This window comes from Ammospiza caudacuta, chromosome 1 (assembly GCF_027887145.1).
Source record: "Ammospiza caudacuta isolate bAmmCau1 chromosome 1, bAmmCau1.pri, whole genome shotgun sequence".
Taxonomy (NCBI): domain Eukaryota; kingdom Metazoa; phylum Chordata; class Aves; order Passeriformes; family Passerellidae; genus Ammospiza; species Ammospiza caudacuta.
Genome location: NC_080593.1, coordinates 93,343,148 through 93,365,170, shown reverse-complemented (window position 1 = coordinate 93,365,170; position 22,023 = coordinate 93,343,148).

The following is a 22,023-nucleotide window of genomic DNA, read 5'->3' as shown; positions in this document are numbered from 1 at the left end:
TCAGTGTAGGTAGAGAAGTAGCAATTGCCCCCTCCAATCCATGGTGACTTTTAAAATCTATAAATATTAGTGTTCAGAAATAAACTGCCCTCTTTTTACCTTAAACATTGCAGTGTGTGCATGTCATTCATTTCGTGTTGTATTACAACACGGGTGCTTTTCAACCTTAATGATTTTGCTATTTTACCGTTACTTCCAATGCTTCATTTTTTTATGCAGTGCTATTTTTGCTGATTTTTGATTGAGTTTCTGTTGCTTTGAAAGAACTTGAGTCAAGTTAGTATAAAATTTTGTATTTCAGTGTTTTTTTCAGTTCATTAGTCATTCCGAAGCAGAGTTGCGTTTCTAGTACTGGTCTCATCATGGTGCTGCAAGGTATTGTGGTTTAGGGCTGAGCACCTCTTGCTTCATGTGCAGTCCATTCACACTCCAAAACTGACAGTAACAAGAATTCAAGCTTGAATTTAGCTATCACACTCTGTATATCATGCCATGCCTTAGCCTGGGCTCCAGTGCGTTTTTCAGGACTTGGGTGTTACTCAAATAGGAGCTCAAATGCTGGCTTCATCTTAGTTTTATGTGTGTCCTCTCAAAGATAAGTGGAAACGCTGAAGAATCCATTCAAATGTGTTCAGGGATTGTGACATTTGCTTTAGGGGTACTTCAGGAGTACCCCTAAGTAGACATGATCTAGTTGCTTTTTTACTCTTTTAGTTGTAACACAGGATTGTGGCAGGGGCTGGGTATATCCAGAGATGTTTCCACAGCATAGGAAATATTGGTTTTCATTGAGCTGCTGCAACCTCCTCTAAGAGGTCTTTACCAAAAAGCAAAACAAGCATTAATTAGATAAGCCATTAGAGGCTGGAGGGACATAAGCCATTCCCTCAATTCTGTCCTGACTGATCCTAAGCATATTGATGTCATTGAAGGTCTTTTTATTGATATTCAGTGAACTTTGGATTAGATCCTGGCTATAGTTCAGTTATGGCAAACAGTAATGACATTATGCTTTTGTGATGATGTCATATCATTATGCAATATTGTAAACATAATGTAATAGCAGTGAATGCTGTTTGCACTTTCAAGCTAAGTATATATATAACAAACACTGCATCTGGTCCATTCTGCTTTCTTTCATATCCAAAATAATCCCATGCCTCAGCAGTAAAATTTTGTAATTCCCTTTAAAATCCTGCTGGACTTTTTGACTCCATTACATTTATCAGTAGCAAAGTGTTCATGTTGTCTGCAGTATAGCCTTTGACAATTTTAAATATCGTGCTTTCACCTTTTGTGTTCTGCTTTGTTACTTTCTCAATGTTCACTAAGTCTTACTTTACAGTATTTGATATATGGAACTTGCTCAATATTCATATTTTAAAATTCTTATTATATACAGGTTTCTCTCCTCTCCCACATTGTCTTAATTTTCATCACCACTGTCAAGCTTATAAAAAAAAAATTAATATGAACCAAGGATTGAGACTGCAAATATGGTGTAGCAATATAACAAGTCACACTTTTCTTAGGTAGTTTCAACTCTTCTGCTTGTCTTGTAATGCTAAAGGGATTTTGATCTGCTTAACCATTGTGAGGCATGACAATATGTGTTGTAGGTCATGGTTGTGGCCCAGCACTGCTTTCTGCCCTTTATATAGTAAGGCAGATCACACATTACTGTTGAAAAGGTAGGTATGCTATGTCATGTGCCCCAAAATCTTTATACTCACTCAGACTCACCAGCCCCACTGAAGAATGTGCAGGAGATGCTTTTCTTACACTACCTCAACTACAAAGTCCTAAAATTCTATTTTCCTGCTCTCAGCAGAACAGAAAAAATAGAGTAGATTGCCCCTTCCTGTTGCCACTGCAGCTGTTTTTAGAGGGAGAAGATTGTGTAAAACAGTGCAGGAAAAGGTGGGTAGAGAAGAAGACAGAGAATGCTGTGCTGTGAAAGATGTAGGATGAAGTTAATCTGTGGCTTAAGCCTCTAACATCGTCTTATCTTAGAAAACAGTGCAGTTGACTCCACAGGGAGTTCACTACTGCACTGAACTTCACAAATCACTGCTCAGCCCAGTAGTGTGTGGCATACTTGAAGGAAAAGAGGGCTAGAATTGGCAGATGTAGAAGACAATCCTTCCAGCATCTCAAATGCATCTATGCTCCAACTTCTGGAAAATATAAGGAATCACTGCTGATGCAACACAATCATCTCTTGACTGTGGAGGATGCTAGAACACGTTCAAATTAGGAACTGTTCATTTTGCTCACCTTTTCATCAGTGCATAGGAAAAGAAAGATGTTAAATCTAGGCTCTCAGTCAGTGAAGGCACAGTTCAGGGACTGGTCACAAGTCACAGGCTTATGCTCACTGCTCCTTGATGATACCCAGGCACTGTGTCAGCTGCAGGCAAAGAAAATTGTATTTCTAAAAGCTACCACTGTTAATCTCTCCTTAGAAAAGTTCATTAAAATAACCCTCATTAATCTTTTAATGAACTCCTTTAGAATTTTTCAAAGAGAACATGTATCTTCTGCAGGAATTTATCTCTAGTACATGGTCAGGGTCAGTTGTATAATTTGGTTTTCTTTTGCTTTCAAAAGTTATGCTTCTCTTTAGTTTTCTTGCTATCTTTATTATCATATATGCTGACTTAATTTTTTGTGTATAGTTTTAAAGAAAATAAGTAACAGGTATATAATTCAGATATTTCATTCTACATTGGATTTGTCTTTTGTGTCTCTGTAATTTTAATAAGTTTGGGGGTGAAAAATATACTTCTCAAATTTCATTAGAAGTATGATATTGTGGAAAATGTTAGTAGACTTACCTGTGTCAAATGATATAATACAAGCTATTTTTCAGATTATTTTTCAGTTCGCAGTGTTTTTACAGAGCTATGTTCAAAAGACACAATTAGATAAATATATTTCTTCTGGTGTGCTTCGAAAACTTGAGATTATTCAGTTTCTGCTCAAATTAAATGCAAAATCCTTCTCACTGGCAATTAAGGAATTAGATGGCACTTTCTTCTTACTATCACAGCATCTGCCATTCCTTTCTTCAAATAACTGATAGAATTGATGGTGTAAAATCAGCTGTTCTTCAGCTGTTTATTTTTCCTGCTTAGAAGAGGAGACTATGGGTAACTTGTAACTGTTATTAATTTTTTCCCTAGTAATAACGAAGCCAATTGGTACTTAAGCCAAACACATTTCCATTACATCAGCAGCCCATTGGCAGATGCTAACAGGCAGCACATTAACTTACAGAGAAATAACTATGTTCAACCAGTATTAATGGATAAGGAGTCATTAATATGAAGGTCACTATAGCATGTCTAATTTTTAGCAATGACAATTTTTAGCATGTCAGGGGAAAAAAAGGTAAAAAACCCTGTAGCACTGGATGGCTGCCCCAAGGAAGCCATTAAGAAAAAATAAGCAACTCCAGAAGGGAAAACAAACAGACTGAGCCTTAGAAGTGCTCATGGAAAGAAATCAAACTGCTTCACACAGAGGTAGAAACACCTTGCTCTGCAGTATAGTTCCTTCATGAAGACAGAAATTATAGACATCTTTTGCATATGATCCCTGGTCAAGAGATCTAGAGTGCTGGGGAAACTTTCTGCTTGTCCATGGCCATCAGTCAAACTGTTTTAAACTGACAAATTTATTAGCCTCATAACTAGAGGAAACAAGAGTGCTCATGTAAAGAGATAGTGAATATTTCTGCTTTGGATTTATGAGATATTTCAAGAAATGGAGAAAAAATACTATATGTTCAGCTGAAAAGTCACTTGCCAAATCTCAGAAGCATAATGGGCTCGTTCACTTGGATATTGTGGATTATTTAACTGCTGGTTTGTTCTACATGGGGGTATATATATATATATATATACAAATGTATAAATATGCATATATATATTTATATACACAGATATGGATATGGACATAGATACAGGTATATACACAAATACATATAAAAATATATGCATGTGTGCTATTCATATGGGCAGCACCACAGGTGTAGTTAAAGATGTTTCCTACAGAGAAAAAGAGGGAATAAAAACCCATTTGATAAATCCTTTGAAATGGAAGAGTGAGGAGATTCTGCCACTGATTACTCCAAATGGTCAGGTTAAAGGGCTCACTTATGAAGCAACTTCCCAAACTTCTTATTAATGACATGTTCTAGGAGGGCTTTTTTTATTAATACTAGAACTACAATTTTTTTCAACAGCTCAGTTTTTAAGCACATACCACAACTGTCATGTGACTTACTAGGAACAGCTGTTGTTACTACACTAATGGGAATGCTTTTCTCAACAAAGCTTGTGAAGCCATGGTTGCATTTGTGACATTGTGACAAGAAGCAAAGAAAGATTTTATTTCATATAAATTCAATTTTATTTAGATGCTTGCAATACCTGGTCAAGTGAGTGTTATAGCTAAGATGACAGACATTAAAAAAACCAAAACAAAGTACAAAGGAATAACCATTTGGAAATCCAGTCTTTATTTTTATTTCATAACTTTCTTAGCCCAGGTAAGTATTTGAAGCTCTCAAAGATATAATTTTAGATTGTATCTGGACAACAACATGAAAACCATGATTTGGTTTTCATTTCATTTGGTCACACACTTCACATGTGAAAGAATAACCACTTTGACTGTTATTAAATGGGAATAGTTTAAAAATTCTTTGATTAATTCTCAAGTATTTCACAAAAGTCCTTACTTTCCTTGGTGTAGATTTATAAATCCCAAGTTTATGGCTGAGTCCAATCTACTTGATGAGTTTACACGATCCATTACTACTTACTGAAGTCCTAAAAATTGAAGTGCCCTAGAACAGTGTTCTACGTTACAATTTAAAAACATACAAACAACCATACCTCTGAACTTTATTGTTACTGGGCAGAATCTGGTATCAGGATGCTAGAATGCATTTATAAATAATGCATGAAATTGCCTCATTTGAGCTATTTCCAGATCTTTATGCTGACAGATTCCAACAGTCTCTCACTAAGTTCTTTTGGATATTTCACACAGGGAAGGTTTAATGCTTTAACACAGAGTTTGCTTATTTGATGTATTTGGTATTAAATGCCACTTGGGTTTAGAAGCATGAGGCAGCAACAGGCAAAATATCAAACTCAAGCATCCTACCATATTTGCAACACACGGTTCAAACCCCAGACAAAGAGCACACCCATTGCTGGTCCTGTGAGCTCACTGTCATCAAGCAGAGCCACTCCTGTGAAGAGTTCAGTGGCCTTTCCTGTGAGACCTCCTGACTTTCCCTTCCAGGTCATGGTAAACCAGGGCTCAGGAAGCTGCAGACTGTTCCTGCTCTGCCAGGCCTAACAGGCACATGGAGGCTTAAAGGCATGAGTTTGGTATTTTCCTGATTTTCTGACATTTGACTTTACAATCCAATTGTCCTCTCACACCAGTATCTCAGTACAATTTAAAATTTACATTGCACTAATACTCAGAGGAACCAAGTACCTTTGTAACCTCATTGTATTAGGCACTGTCTGAAAGCTTATGAATATACATTTCAGGTCTGTAATCTTAGGGAAGAAGTGACTAGGATATAGATTCCTTGCAGACCATATTATGCTAAATGTATGCATTTGCTTCCTAGGCACTTTCTTATTTTCCCTTTTGCAGAACATTATTCCTCAGCACTGAATTTCAATCCAGTATATGTGCAGAAGTTCAGTTTTTTTAGCTTCATGGGCTATCAAGATGCATTATTTCTGGAAAATTACCCATGTTTTTCAAAGGAAAAGTTAAAAACTAAGAGTCCTTTCTCGTTTTTTTAAGGACTTGGCATTTTAAAGCAATTTAGAGTGCAAATTGTATTTTCCAGAAAGATTCATTCCTCAATAAACTTCTTGATCTGGGTCAATTCTCCTCCAACTCTAGTGGGTGGTCAGGACTCCACAATTTCAAGAACAAGTTTGTAGATCAAAGTCCAGCGACTCTAACCTGTAGTCAGTTCTGCTTCAGCATCAGCCAACAGCCAGTTAAGCCAAGTGATGCCTCTGCCTGTGACCTCCAAGGCAGCCTATATTCCTCTACCTGTCTTTAATTGAGATTAACTTCCACTTAAACCAATGGAAACTAAACATAACAAGCAAAGGTCCCACAGCTGCATTTGCTCAAGGGAATAGAAGTTGTATGTCAGAGACATTCAAGCTCCTCTGTCATGAACAGTCTTCCCTAGGGCAACTTGTCATTCGTGCAGCTTCAATGATGACTGTTTTCAACATCCTGTTTTCTGGTTTGTGATACACCATCCTCATCCACAGGTTTCCTCTCTTGGCCCACATTTCAATCACTTTCTCAAAATTTTTCTTCTCTAGCAATAGTTTTGTCTTTTCCCACGTCCCACATCTTTATCCAACAAACCCTTAAATTCAACACAAAAAACCCCAAAACAAAACAAAACAAAACAAACAAAAGCTGAACTCAGCACTCCATTCCTCACTTCCTGTTCTCCGTATCTAATGACAGGGTCACATTTTTGCTTTAGAAATCATATGGGTGAAACTCAGTTGGAGTCAAAACCAAAAAAAATAGAGATGTTATTGAGTTGCATAGGAATTATCAGCTCCAAATAAGACACACTACCAAAGACACATATTATGAAAACACAGTGGGGATGGGTTGAGGGCAAAGAGTTGGGAGTTAAACTTTTCTGCCCATTTCACAGAGCCCAGGGGGAGCTGAGAAGGGAGAGCTGGGAAGCTGTCCCACAGCTACAGCTCTCCTGGGCTGCCTCCAAGACACAGGGAATATGGCCAGTCCTGGTTTACAAACTCCTGGCCTCTAAAAGGTGAAAGGGGACCTCATGCTGCCTGCCAGCCTATGCCTGGTCATTTAATCAAACCTCCTGAGCTGAGTCAACTATGAAATATGGCTGGTGGAGATGCACTTTGTATCCCTCCCCTTTGCCCATCTGCAATGACACTCTGGTCATTTTTCCAGGCCTCAGAAACTCCCCCTGCACCACCAATTGTGGTATTTGCTGGGTCCCCAGGACAAAGGAGGAATTGAGAATCTGACTCCATGTTCTTAGAAGGCTAATTTATTATTTTATGATATTATATTAAAGAATGCTATACTAAACTATACTAAAGAATAGAGAAAGGATACATCAGAAGGCTTAACAAGATACTAATACTAATTAAAAACTCATGACTGACTCCTCAGAGTCCTGACACACTGGATGGTGATTGGTCATTAAGTAAAAACAATTCACATGAAACCAATCAAACTAACACCTGTTGGGTAAACAATCTTCAGCCACATTCCAAAGCAGCAAAACACAGGAGAGAAAATTGAGATAATATTGTTTTTCCTTTTTCTCTGAGGCTTCTCAGCTTCCCAAAAGAAGAAATCCTGGGCAAAGAGATTTTTCCAGAAAATATAACAGTGGCAACCATTCTAACCACTTTTACCCATGAGGTCAGAAAATTCCATGTAAGACCTATATAATCTGCCTCACTGAAATGTCTCCTCTTGCCACACAATCTTGAGTGTTTTCCTGCAGTGTTGGGGACCAGCCCCATGAGCAGTCTCGGAGGCATCCCTGCTCTGGCCAAATTCCTAAAGGGAATCTGAACACCAGCTTCCAGGCCCCCCTTTTGGTGTCACCAGCAAATTAGAGGATCAAGAACCCCATTGCCTCCTCCAGATGTTCGATGGCACAGTCCCCAAGACCAGCCCCTGAGGTATTGCCTTTCCAAGGGCACCAAAACCCCTTCTCCACTCTTTGGAGACCCATCAGCTGGCCCCATCAGTGTCTTGTGGCAGGGAACACAAGGGTAGAGCCCTTTGTGGTGTCACAAATGGCTGGGGAGAGGGAAGAAGCAATTTTCCCTGCCCTGCTGGCTCCCACCTTGTTCACTGGTGGCACCTGGATCTGCTGGCTGAGCCTAGGGGAGTTCAGGTGTACGGCTGGTCCTGCACTGTGGGCACCAAGCTCCCCTTCTGTGTGACACATCTTGTGTTGACAGCTAGATGGAAGTGCTGAAGTCTCTCAAAATGGAAATAATGCTGGTAAATATAAGTAATGTAAAATGTAGGATGAAACCCACATAAGGTAAATAAGACAGACCTCAATTATTTTAGCTATGAGGCTTTAGGAGAGCACACATCCCACACTCAGCCTGAGGGTGCACCTATACCCTGCTAGCCTGAGTGAGAAATCCATCACAGCAGAGTGCATCTACAGAGGTGCTAATTCATGTCTGGTTGCCTGGGAAATTTCACTCTTTCTTTCCATGGAAGCACATTAGTCCTAGCTGTTGCTTCCTCTGCCTCCCTGGTGCTGGTGGAATTTACCAGTTCAGGGTCTGAACTCAAATATGGGTAAAAAATTGAAGAAACAAAAACAATCAGGCTGACTCAGAAAAGAGGAGAACCTGAACTTTTACCCATCAGGTAAGAAAATTCCATGTAAAACCTATATAATCTGCCTCACTGAAATGTCTCCAAATCTTATATATTTACATGAAAAAATTTGCTTTGATAAACAGAAATTTTTAACTAAAATAGCTTATGATTGTAAATACAACCCAACCTTTCTTCACTGATTCCTGATGAGATTCTGTGGCTTGCAATGTTTTCATCTTAATGTTCCATTAAATTAATGGGTTAGTCCTCACCCCAGCTACATTATAGAGTGAAGTGCAGTCAGCAAATAGCTACACTCCTATGGCACTAAGCAGATCACAAAGCCAAAAACAAAGTTGTATGAGACCCAGAAACGAGGCAATAGCTGTCCCATAAATCCACTAAAGGCATAATACTACTTACCATGAAGATGGTTCCCATAGTCAGGGGCAGTACAGAGCTCTAAGTGACCAAACCAGCCCCACCTCTGGCTTGTGTCCTTGTACATGTTGCTGCACATTTTGACCCTGAGTTGATCCCTGTGTGTACAGAACAAAGGGGAGCTCCCCAAAGGAGCTTTTCCAAGGTATCCTGTAGGAGATGATGTGCCTCTCTCAAACTGAACCTACTTGTCTGGGGCAAGTTTCAAGGGCTATTTGTATTCTCCCTGAATTCATAGTACAGTACTTGTGGTGTAAACAGTGAGCAGCATGTAAAGAGGTCACACTCTAGTCTTCAAAAATTTAAATAGCCCCCCAAAATGAAAGAATTTTTGAGTAAGTTAGGCTGCTTTAAAAAAAATGTAGGACATCACTCCTTTTCCATAACAGAGACCCAAACATATCCCATACTTGCCCTTAAAGTGGTTTCCATGATTTGGCTCAATGGTTCTTACCCTGATCACAGCAGAAATGGATCATGCCTACAGGCCTCCTCTGTGTCCTGAAAGAATCATGTTTGAAATGCTTAGTGTAAGGAAATTGAAGTGCAAGTATTTTCTTCATATTATTATTATTTAAAAGAGTAATTGGGAATGTCAGTGATGGTTTTCCCCTTTAATTAGCAATGTATAATGCAACTTTAACTAAAATTTAATTACATTATGAAAGCAGAAGGTATTTTCTGAAAGCTCTTGAATTTTTTTCCCTTGGTCCTAGGGAATTAATCCCATTAGTATTAATAGTTTATCTGCTTAAAATCCTCATATATTAAGAGGAGTGAGCTAAAAGTTTAACTATTCTTAAAAATTGTAATGCTTGTAAATTAGATATGTTCTACTAAATCTTAGAGACATTAAAATGGAAAAAAAAGATGTATGGAATTTCAATATGGTTTTGGCTCTGTGAGAAAAACTGGACTTTTATTTATCTTAAGAAATATTGCAGTAATGTAGATGATCAATTTTATCAAATTGCAAATAGCTAGTATACCACTCTCAGGGAAGATTTTGACATTGACAGAGAACACCTCTTTCCTCCTCAGAAAAGAAGCATTCTTATTTAGACTTCTCAAGAAAATGAGCTGTTTCTTCTCCCCTTGCCTGCAACAGGAAAGTTTCTTCATCTTAGCTCCTTGGCATTCAGATTTAGATTGTCACATGTCACATTCTGCAGTAGGGAGGTGTCAAAGAAGTGGATTTGATCCTTGTCATGAACGATGCAGTTCACCTGTCAAAGCAGCTGTTTCAGGCTATCTGACATCTTAGGCAGATACATTTATTTGGTTATACAAAGGTCATGGTTCCAACTAATCTGAAGGCTAGAGATCCATATAGAGATCCATAGAGAAAAAAAATAATGGAAGTCCAACAAAAAATCATGATTTTCTGATACAAATATCTCACTTTCAAAAACAGCACAAAAAGAAACAAGATCCTAAAATTCATTCTAATCTAACCTGCAGTGGAAACTCAGATAGCCACAGCAGGCTATAACCAGGTCACTAACAAGCCCATTACATCCCCTCAGAGGAAAAATCCTTGAATAAACACCAGAGGCAAAAGATCAGCAACTTGTTATGCAAAGTGGGAAATCAAACTCTAGTGAAAATTTCAGTTTCCTTTAAATGTACAATATGCAAATGGATGTTTTGAGAACGAATATATTTGCATTCTGAGTCCAAAGTTTGGGCACAAACATTGAGTTGTAGAAGCAGAGGAGTGAAGAAACAAATACTGCAACTTTCTCAGACAAAAACTGTGGAGTTAGCCCACCTTGGATTCCCTAGCTGAGATCAGCTAATGTTAAAAGGAAACAGGCTAACTGGTGGAAGACACTCTGGGTTTAAATGAGAATGAGAAGCTCGTGATACATATATTTTTCAAGGAGATTGATTCAAATGAGTGGTTTCCTACCAGAAACCTTTTTCCCTTCTCAAAAACAAGTTCTATGAAAAAAGCTGAAAGAGCTCCATTCTTTGTGCAAGCAAAAGGCAAAGTACTACTAGAGAGACATTTATCCAAAACAAACTTTCCTTCAATTCCTCTAGATACACTTGAACAATTGCAACAAATACAAATTTGTATTTAGTAGAATTGTAGACTTTGACAGAAGTTCAAAAAAGGAGAGAGCTGTGATTTCATGCAGGCAGGATTCCCTTCAAATTTCTGATCCCACTTCAGAGGATTTTCTGTCATAAGCAATGTTGGAACCTGCAGCAAGAAATCTGAGTAAACTCTGGTGACACATTTCCTGCTGAACACCCCAGTAAAAGTGATTATGAATTAGGTGGGAAATGGCCTCCACAGAAGAGAGGAGAGGTCTCCAAAATAAGCATGCAGTGAGCTGTGACTTTCCATGTCCCGGTGGAGCCTCAGTCAGCTTGTGTGGCAGGAAGTTCTTACAAACCTTACCTAAAATAGTGGCATCCACTTTTCCCACATTTCTGGGTGCAGAAATCATCTTAGTTATTTTTAAGCAGAATACTTTAACTTAGTGACCCTGGTGAATGTGTAACTGGGACACTCAGGCAGAGTGGGGAAACAGGGAGATTTAAAGCACTGTTGGCCAAGCAGCTCTTGTGGAGTAATCAGTTTGGTACCTGCTTTTTGTGAGCATATTTTCTGAATAATGCCAGTTTATGGATGCCTAGCGGAGGCCCTCAGAAGAACTGACCTTTCTCCCTATAATTTCTCTGAGACCTCAGGAGAGAGCCCTGAAGGTAATTTGCAATTTTCCTGCTGCCAAGAATGTCTTTAGAAATGCTGCAGTACACATCCAGGGAGCCTCAAGGCTATAATGATTTAGAATAACTCAAGGTTTGTGACGCATTTTTGTTTAAAAATTTCTTAAGCCAAGTCTTTGTCAGTTTTGAATGTTTCTAATTTACAACCTCCATCACTATCCAACGAGTAAAAAGATGAAAAATGAAATGTACATGGGATTTATGAACTCTCAGGTAGTACAATAGTTTTCATCAATAAAAAGTAGAAAACCTTTCACTGGATGCATTCAAAACTATACTGAAGGAAAAAATCTAGGGATTAAATTTCATGACACACAGAGTTGATATTTTCAATTTTCAATTTTTCTGTGATTTGATTAACACACATTCCCTGCTATTACCTTATATATTCTACATTAATTTTCTGTGCTTATCATTCAGCCTGTGTCTATACTAATTAAGTACGTAACTATCCAGAAGAGTCTCTAAATAATTTGGGTGGATGGTTAAAGCTTCAGTGAATCCAATGCAACTGAAACCTAGAGCAACTGATCTGCAATTTAATTGCAGCAAAAACTATACAAAATGTATACAAAAGAGGTACCTTAACAGATTACCTTCTTATAAGTCATGGGAGCACTAAAATGAAACTTGACTGTAAACCTAACACTGCTTCTTTTACAAACAGATGTGATGAAAAGACAAAATAAGCCAACTAAAGTATCAGCTGAGTATAGTTAATACTTCCAGATGACATTGCAATCATAAATGACTAAATTTTTTTTTGTGGTGGCAAAGAATAAAAAACATTCTAGGATAATAAATGCAATAGAAGACTATTTTCCTTGTTTTAAGTATCAGATATATATTACCTGAGAATCAAAGCATAAGGCATATAAACCTCTATGACATAAAAACAAAAGCAGATACAGCACTGAAAACAATCAAGAGGATTTTATTTTTAACACCAACAGAAAAATTAATCAAGTTTCTATTAATTTGTGAACAGCTCATACTCTCAGGCCAAACTCAGGCAATCTTCTGGCTTCTATGAACAACATTGCTGAACGAAATTCAGCCAAAAAAGGTGCCTGGACAAACCATCAGTTGAAATGCTTAATTCAAGCTAAAAATATAAAGAATGGTTCATATGCCCTCCTGAGCTGCAAGAATGAATTACCAAATTAATAGCAGTTCTTATTTCACTTTTGTGAATACAAGGTCTTGGGTTTTTTTATTGTAATGGACACCATTTACCACTTGCTTACCCCACACTATTTAAAAACTCTTACTTCTAATTTGCTAGTAACGTTGCTTGAAGATACCCCTTCTTGTCTTTAATCTTTGCAAAATCTCTTCAACAAATTGTAACCCTTCCAGAACAGGGACTCCGAATCATTGTATATTATTGAAATGAGAAAAAACCAAGGCAGAAAATATTGATTTCAGAGATATTTGAATAGAGAGGGAAGAACAGAATCAGATTCACAAGAGTATGTGAATCTGTATTTGAATCTTTTGTATTTGTATTTAGAAGCCTTATTTTCTGTGAAAGCAGGAAGTGGCTGGCGTTAAGCTGGAGTCAGATATATAAACATATTCATAGGCATTGAGAACTATAAAGAATGTGGGTTGTAAGATCTGAGTCACCTCCTCAGACTTTATCCCTCTTGTACAGATTTTGACCATGTAATACTGGAATTAATTATTCTAATTTTTTTAATTGCTCATGTACAATTACTGTATGATTCTGTCCTCTCTCCACTGTCACTTTACAAACACCTAATAATTACTTAACATTTCCTCCTTCACAATCCAGATTTAGTCAAAGCAACATTTTTCTGAATACTTACTGTTTTCTTGCCAAAAGCACTATGAAACTTAAAGCTTGTATTGACTAAAGCACCATTCCTACTTCAGCCAGTGTCACCCCTCACCATTTACCAGAATGTCAGGCAGAGGCACAGTTTCCTCTCCAATTTAACCTTTTGAGAATGTCAGAGAATAACTTATACTTCTCCTTGAGTTACATTTCAGAAATTAGCTTTTGAAAACAGTTCACTGGAGCAACTAATCCTTGGAAGTTCAAACATCAATGTTCTAAGGTTCCCTTGGTCTCCTGCTTTTTTCTTACTCTCCGTCAAAGCTAAACAGAGATGGTCAATCAAATGCCTGGTTAACTTTTGCATTAAAGATAAAAATAAAAGATGAAGGATCTTTGAATGAAGTACTGCAAGCTCTTGAAACTGAACCAATAAAAAACCTAGGAAAAAGACAACTGGGTTTCTAATTTAGTGAATGATGAAGTTAGTCAAATTGTGATAAATGCTGAATTTCAGGAGACATTTTCAAATAATAAGATCTATTAAAATGTGCAGTGTCTTATGTGTAGGAAGAAAAGCTTCAGCACTGTAATTAAACCTTGACTAATGTAGAGAAAATTATGTCTGTAGATGTAGAAGGATTATATCACTTCTTCATATCCCTATGCAAATCAATTTATGTATTTCAAGAATGTTTAAAAATCCAAATACATACAACCTGCAAAACCCATAAATCAAACCACAAATGACATGTGGTTTATGAACTCTCACAAATGACATGAATTCAATTAAAAGTTTATATTAATCTGGCTGAAGTTTATATTTGTCTTAGTTATCAAAACTGCTACAAAATCTGTTCTGATGCACTACTGGTACAGAGAAACTGATGGTTATTTAGATTAAATTTCTGGAAAATAAACTTAATTATTGTAATATATTTCTTGAGTCTTTGAGAAGATGTAGTGGGTGAAAAACAAGTCTCTAAAAATGTTCAATGAAATCATGATTAAGTTTTTTGGTTTTTTTTTAATATATATAGTTGTAACCAGCATCTGTTAAGTACAGGAACGATCATAAAAATTAAGACTGGACAAGAATACAAGTAGATCTTCTATGAGAAATAGCACTGAATTTCTGGAGAAGCATGAACCTGTCACAAGCTGCCTGGAGACCAATACTCTCTCCAGTAAAGTTATGGCCACATATGCATATTTCACTTCAGCACATCAATGTTTTTGAAACTCTCAGCCCAAAGAAGTAGAGAAGGGAATGCCTGGACTTTCAAATGGACCTCACTGTGTTATCTGTGTCATTCCCATTGAAATCTATCAATTAAGTGTCCAAGCTGCTTGGGCCTTTCAAAAAATAACTCACTGCACCTCTTTCAATCTCTCTGTGTCCAAAAGTAATTGGCAATTTATCCAAAATCAACTCTGTAGGCAAGAGTATATGCTTCCAAATGAGAATTACAATCTTTAATTAAATAAAACAGAAAATTATTTGGTGACCTCAAATCACAGAATCACATAATCAACTCTGTAGGCAAGAGTATATGCTTCCAAATGAGAATTACAATCTTTAATTAAATAAAACAGAAAATTATTTGGTGACCTCAAATGCAACATTTCAGAGAAGAAAAATAGGTTAAACATATCAGACAATAAAGCACTAGTGCAGAAGACATATTTTTGGAATTTTCTTTATAAATAATAAACTGAATTGGTAGGAGCAAGAAAGGATTTCTCAAATGGTGAGGTTTTGGCCAAGAGTTAAGAATTTTTATAACAGGAAACTGGGTTTAGCTCATACATTAACTTCTAAAAAATTGTGCAGCTTTTGTAACATATTGAATTTCCTTAGGTAAGGGTTTAGACCAGTTTCAAATTGCTTTGATTTGAAAATTGTTAATTTAGATATGAAAAATGTTCAAACATTTGATACATATCACTACCAATACAATCTGTGACAAAGGGGTTTTTTTGTCCCTTCACATTTCACATAAATTTTTTGTGATCTTTTGCTGTCTTGTAATGTACTTGCTGCTTCTTGCTGCTTCTGGGATTCAAAATGCTTCACAAATTCATCCTATATTTTAAATTATATCAGTCATCATTTTAGCAGTCCTGTCTCCCAGAACTATGCTTACTACATTCCTGGTGTTTATTTCCATATTATGTTACTTCACAGCTCCTGGGTTGGTGTGTGATTCACTGGTGAGTGATTCCAGCCCTGGTTTCAAGCCTGGCTGCTGCACTCCCATGAGTGACTCTGCAGAGCTCCCCTGCCAGCCAGCCTCAGCTACTCCACAGTTATCCTGCGTGTTAAATACACTGGGCACAAGAAATGAGCCCCTACTGCTACAACAGCTCCATGGTTTTATGACATCTTCACAATGATTATGAAACATCAAATCCTATAATTCAGGAAATCCACTCCATATTCAAGTTACTGGAAGTTTGTTGATCAAAATTGTGTAATGCTATCAGATAGAAACTTTTGTCAGTGGTGCATGCACTGACTGGTTTAACTCAGATTTCTCTAAATGTCAGATTGACTAATAATAGTCTGCTATCTCCCTCAATCTTTTTTTCTGTTTTTCTTTCATCAGCTGACTTAGCTTCTTGGTGTTGTAGGAATAAATATTAGTGGAATATAAACTTGGAGATCTGCAGAGGTCTATGATGCCATTAGTTTAAGATGGGAAATTAAATCACTAGTGTTCTGGAGTCCTACAATGACTAGTTATTATATCCACAAAAAGGTTTCCAAGCCATGCCACACTGACTGTGGGTTTTTTCCTTTTTAAAAGGTTATTTATATCTGACCAGTCTTGTTTTAGTGGGCTAAACAACCAAGGATCTCTAAGTAATGCTTTCTTTGTGTAACTTCATAGGTAGCTTGTGTATCTGTCTTAGATGTCTTCTTGCTCAAGCTCATGCATATTCTTTGTTAACTAAGAGATATTTTTATTAATAGGCAGAGTCAAAGGTACAGATCATACAGAAGCCAAACGTCAAGGTACAGAATTAATTATTATTTGATCAGTTGCTATCTCCTACAGGCTTTCTAAACAGGAAAAGACTCCTGTGGTTCATGATCCATTCAGACTTTGAATTCTGCACAGAGTGATGATTTAGGATGGCTTCCTGATATGCACGCAGCGCTCTCAGATGTCAAGGGTTTTGGCAGGAAGCACAAAACTCTAATCTGTACAACATACAGTACATGGGAAAAATTATTACTCCTGACAATTTGAAATTCTGCCAATGCTATAGAAATTTTCATAATGGCACTAAAAGACACCTTTCTGACTCAAAGACTCTTTCCTGACAAGCTCCCAAAATATGCTGCTAATCATGATGGAAGTGGAGCTGTTAAAAGTTATAACCATTTTACTTTATTACAGAAAGCACTAGACAAACTGTGTTAGAGGCTGCTACTTCTTCTATCATAATACTTAAATGGTAATGAAATAATTATGTCAAGCAATTACTTTAAAAAATATTCTTGCAAATTTTGACCATATGCTTCTAAAAAGCTATCTATATTGAAGACTGAAAATGCAGTGCTTATATTTAGTTTGATAAGTTACCAAAGACTTAGAAGCTTCTGACAGGCTGGAATTTTTATTTTTCCTGGGGAAAAAAAAGGGCATCCTCTTTGTAGCCACCATTTAAGTACTGGAATGCTGCAATGAGATCCCTCCAAGCCCTCTTGTCTCCAGGGAGTGACTAACTCCAGTGTTTCCTGAGAGGTCAGGTTCTCCAATCCTAATTCATCTTCTTGGCCCTCCTCCAGACCCTCTCCTCACAGTATTCCAGGCTTAGCCTGATATGTGCTGCATAATAGATTGCATAAATTTTACAGGTTGGAATAACCCTTATTAATGAAAATCTTTATTGTTGTGACTTCAAACCCCATTTTTAATTACATAAAATTATGGAAAATGCTAACAGTTGCTCATTTAAATCAGTGGATTTTAGGCTCAAGTAAAGAGCCTGTGGGAAGACAGGCTATGCTTCAAAGGAAACAGTAAACCACGCCATTTGTAGAACAAAAACCTACAGTTTATATAAAAATTTACGGAGAGAAAGTTTCCACTGAATTGCAAGTTAAAGATTTGGATCAACGCACACCATAATCAAAACTACCTTGGGAGCAGAAAAGATAGAAAGGAAGAGAATGCTGCTTTGTCCCTTTTGGAGTGTGAAGTGTTAAAACCATCAGACTTTCTACACAGAGATGTCATAAATTATACAGTTGTAACAGTAGCAAAGGGACTGATGTTTTTAGGAGAAAGAGTTATTAGCCATGTTTTTCCTTTAACTGTAGAGCAGAAGCTTTCAGTCAAAGTAAATGTTGCAAATGTGGTTAAAGACATCACAGATAACCTGCTTTTAGAAGACTTACTTGCAAGAAAAAGAAATGGAGTTTTAGATATTAACAGTGGAGACCTACTAAAGCTTCCACAAGATTACAGTATCCAAAATATTAAAGATTGGCAGTTGCTTTTTTTTTTCTTTTCTTTGATGTACAATATGTATCTTTTTTCCCCACTGTTCAGAAATAAACCTTCTGGTCTAAAGAATTCATTAGTCTTACCATTCTTAAAGCTTTCAAACCTAGCAACTTTTAAAGCTTTCTGGTTTTGCTTGCTACTTATCTATTTTCAAGGAAGACGGTAGAGTTGTTTAAACTGCTTGTCAGTTCCTAATTACAAGCTTTTGCCTTGTTAAAATGTTTGCATACGTCTCCTTCAAAAATTATTATTTTTCCACAAAAAGGACCCTAAATATAAAAATATTGTGTCCAGAGGCTGTAAAATTTAGTTTGTGAAAATAACATTCAAAACATCTGCGGAGAGATACAAGGAAGAGAGAGAGCTTAAAATACTGTATTCTAAAAATTAAAAGACCTTGCCAGTAATGGAAACTGACAGTTAACTGAATGATATGATGATTTTGCAGCTGCATTCTCAGCTGTCCATAATTAGAGTGAATACTACACATATATAGAACAATAATTATTGAGAAGCTGTCCCAACATTGTGTCTCAGCTTCAAACGAACAATATCTATCCTACATGGACTTTTAGGATATGCATTCAAGCACAAAATTATCACCATAGAAAAGTGAAAATTAACATCTTAAATTGTGAGTTGCTTCATGATTAACAGTGTTATTTATACGAGGATTTGGAAAGCTAGGGTATTCCCTAAATAATATGCTATTAAAAAATGCCATTCAGTTGCCATTATTCTACTAGCAACAGGGTTTTCTTCCTCCTCCACTTGGTAACAATGTTGTGTATTACTTTATTTTAGTAAGTTTGAGAAAGACTGATGTCCAGAACCTGCTGTCATGTGAGTTAGACAACCAAACGCATCAGATAACCGAGTGGTCACCATGGAGCAAAAGTTAAGAACACATATGCCTGCTTACAAAAGACTTGTTCAAAAGATTGTGGAGCAAAATTGTGTAGGGCTTGTAGGGCCCAGGAAGACTTCAGAAGGCACCAGACTTCTGAAGTTAGGGTAATTTCAGATTCTCCACTTATTTATTTTATGTTAAGTAAATGCTCTGATCCATCTCTTTGACTACTCAGCAAGCTACAAGTTTTTGACAAGTTCTGGGACTACTACCATCATCTTTCCCTACCCTCACTTTGATCCCTGACTAAGGCACAAGATAAATTTCTGCTGCCAGAAGGCACAAAGTCAAACACTAGGGCTTCCATTATTTTGGTACTTGAACAAATTTCCAGTAATAATTTCCAGTGTTTTAACCCCTTGCAGCTCACATAGGTGACAGGAAGATCTTACCTAGAGTCAAGAGGATATTGGCAAGTTAATTCACACCTTTATGTCTTCAATCAAATCATCCCAAGCAACATTTGTATGTATGCACATATGTATGTATGACTGCTTACTTACATATTTGACTGTTCAAATTGCTTCAGCTCCCAAACCTACTGAGCATAGCGTGCAGTGCCTGAAAAGGGCTGCCTACAAAGAAGAGTTTAGTTCTAACCTTTGTGTGGCCTTGTGGGCAGATGCAAGCTTGTTTTAAAGACATAGATGTGACTGCATTACTATCTGGCACCTGATCTAATAAGCTCTTCAAGAAGTTTGGAGAGACAAATTCCAACTTAGTGGACTGCTAATGCAGTCCCTGGCTTTTTGACTAGAGTGGCCTTGTGTGCTCTTTACTCAGAAAGCAGAGAGCTTGTTCCTACCTGCCATCCATGCATCAGAACAACTCAGATAAAGAAACACAGAATCACAGAATATCCTGAGCTGAAAGGGACCAACAAGGATCACCAAAGTCTGACCCCTGACAAAGGACAACCCCACAATTCACACCATCTTTGTATAAGGAGCATAAAGCAGGTATAATAGAGGACTGGAACATGCAGGTCACAAGACAAAGTGATGAAGGAAATATCTGCAGAAAATAATACAGCTAACTTTACTCTAAATGCAGTATTAGATCTTTCTGCATTTTCCATCTTTCTATCTTTCTACAGGAACCTTCTCTGGCTTCTGACTGCACAGCTAGTGGGGATTTTATGATGAGTCCAGAAATACATGATAAAGTGTGAAATATGGTCCAGAAATACACGGTGTTCAACTTTGAGTTATTTGAAAAAGACTATTTTGAGTTTCCAGGCTCATAATTCCAAAAAACCTGAAAGCAGAGATTGCTGAATCATCTGATATCAGAAGGCAGATTTTATTATTATTTTAGTCTTAAAAGAGTGGAGACTTTTAGTCACTCAGGCCTGTTTTCAGTATTAGGCTCACTGTTTTTTAACAATTATGATTAGTCATATTTGTCCTTCTCTTTTCCATGCTCATTTCTAAATTACTAAAATGCATGTGAATCAAGTTTTCTTTTTTTCCCCTGGAACTGCAAGCATTAGAAATGTATTTTAAAGACACACTGATATACATTTCTAAAGACATTAAATTAGCAGTACCTTAGGGCTTTAAAATAAACACCAGAAAACAAAGTTCCATATGGAGTAATGAATTCACAACAGGTAGGTATTAGGGTTTTTATACCAAACACACACATTAAATGTAAACTCTTACATGTCTTCATTCCTCTCTATGACTTAAGCTGTAACTGCTTAGGAGACAGAGCACACAGAATACCTGAAGGCTTTTCTGATCCACCAAATTTAAGTTGGCAGTGCGAGAAATGAGATCATGAAAAAACACCTTTCTCCTTTTCTCACAAATTACACTGTTAAAACATTCTCCCTGGAGGACGGGACCTCTTCCACTTCAGATCTCACTTTTGCTCCATCCTGTCAGCAACTTGTAAAAGTTAGTACAAGTTAATTCTTGGGCATTGAGTCAATGGCTTCAGGTAAGCATCTAAAACACCCTTCAGTCAAAAATCAGACTTAACAGTGCTGCACTAAATTAGTTCCCATTCCATCAGGGACACCCACACACATAGGACTGGCTTCAGCAGATGGGATAGGGAATGTTTGTCATGTACTGTGGTGTCCGGCCCAAACATCTGATCTCTGCATTTGATGAATGAAGCAGACTGAATCCACCACCATTTCTTGGGACACCACTTAGGAGGGAATTATTTCCAGGAGGCTCAGAGACTACAATTGGATTGTGTAACAGCTACACCTTTTTTTTTCTTCCCTGGTAAAAACATTCCAGTGAAATGTAGAAAATAAACCTTTATCAGCTATGGAGGAGGGTGAAGAGATTTGGTCATTGGGTCAATGATTATACAATAGTAATTTTCTGGATGCTCACTTGCTACCTGATTTACAGGGCAAAAACCTCACACAGGATCATTTACCATCAGTGCAATTATTTCATTTTAAGAAGTCGGTCAGAAAAGGACTACAAACTTGGTGCCTAGACTATTTTGCAGCAAGGGTAAAAATACTTTTTTTCTGATTGTTACCAGAGCAGCAGCTCTGCAGGAGTTCTCAGTGTTGATAATATTGTTGAGCAAAATCAGTGGAAAAACTCAGCACAGAAAAAATTGCAAAGACTTGAACTGAAATTCTTACATACAGGGGAGGATTTCTTTTGGCTGTCAGTCATGCTCTATTCTCATTTTTGTTTCTCTGTTTAACTTTTGCACTGACATCTTAAAAGCATATATGGTAGGAGAATTAGTATCTATTATCAGTACATAGTGTTATGTTACCTTTTGAATGTAAAAACATTAATACATTTTAGTAGCTTTGTGTGATTGACACAGATCTGTGAATAGCAACATCCAGTTATACAGTTATAAATGTATTACTATGGAATTTTGTGAAGAAGATTGCTCTTAAACTGGAGGAAGAAAAACAGGCAACTGCCTTACAAGAGGAAAGTTCAAGAGTAGGATGAGAAACATGAGAAAGCTAAAACCTGGGAATTCTCTTGTTGCCCAAACAGAAGAGAGAACTGAACTGCCCACACCTCACAGCAGAATATGAAGTGTAACAGCTCAGAGAATCCGGATGACTGAACCCAGACAAACTGTTAACATCTTAAGTAATGCACCAGCACTCACTATGCAGGGCTGAAGAAAAACCTTTCAGGGCATTAAAGGACAGGGTGCTGTTTTTCCTGGAAAAGATTGTTAAGAACTTA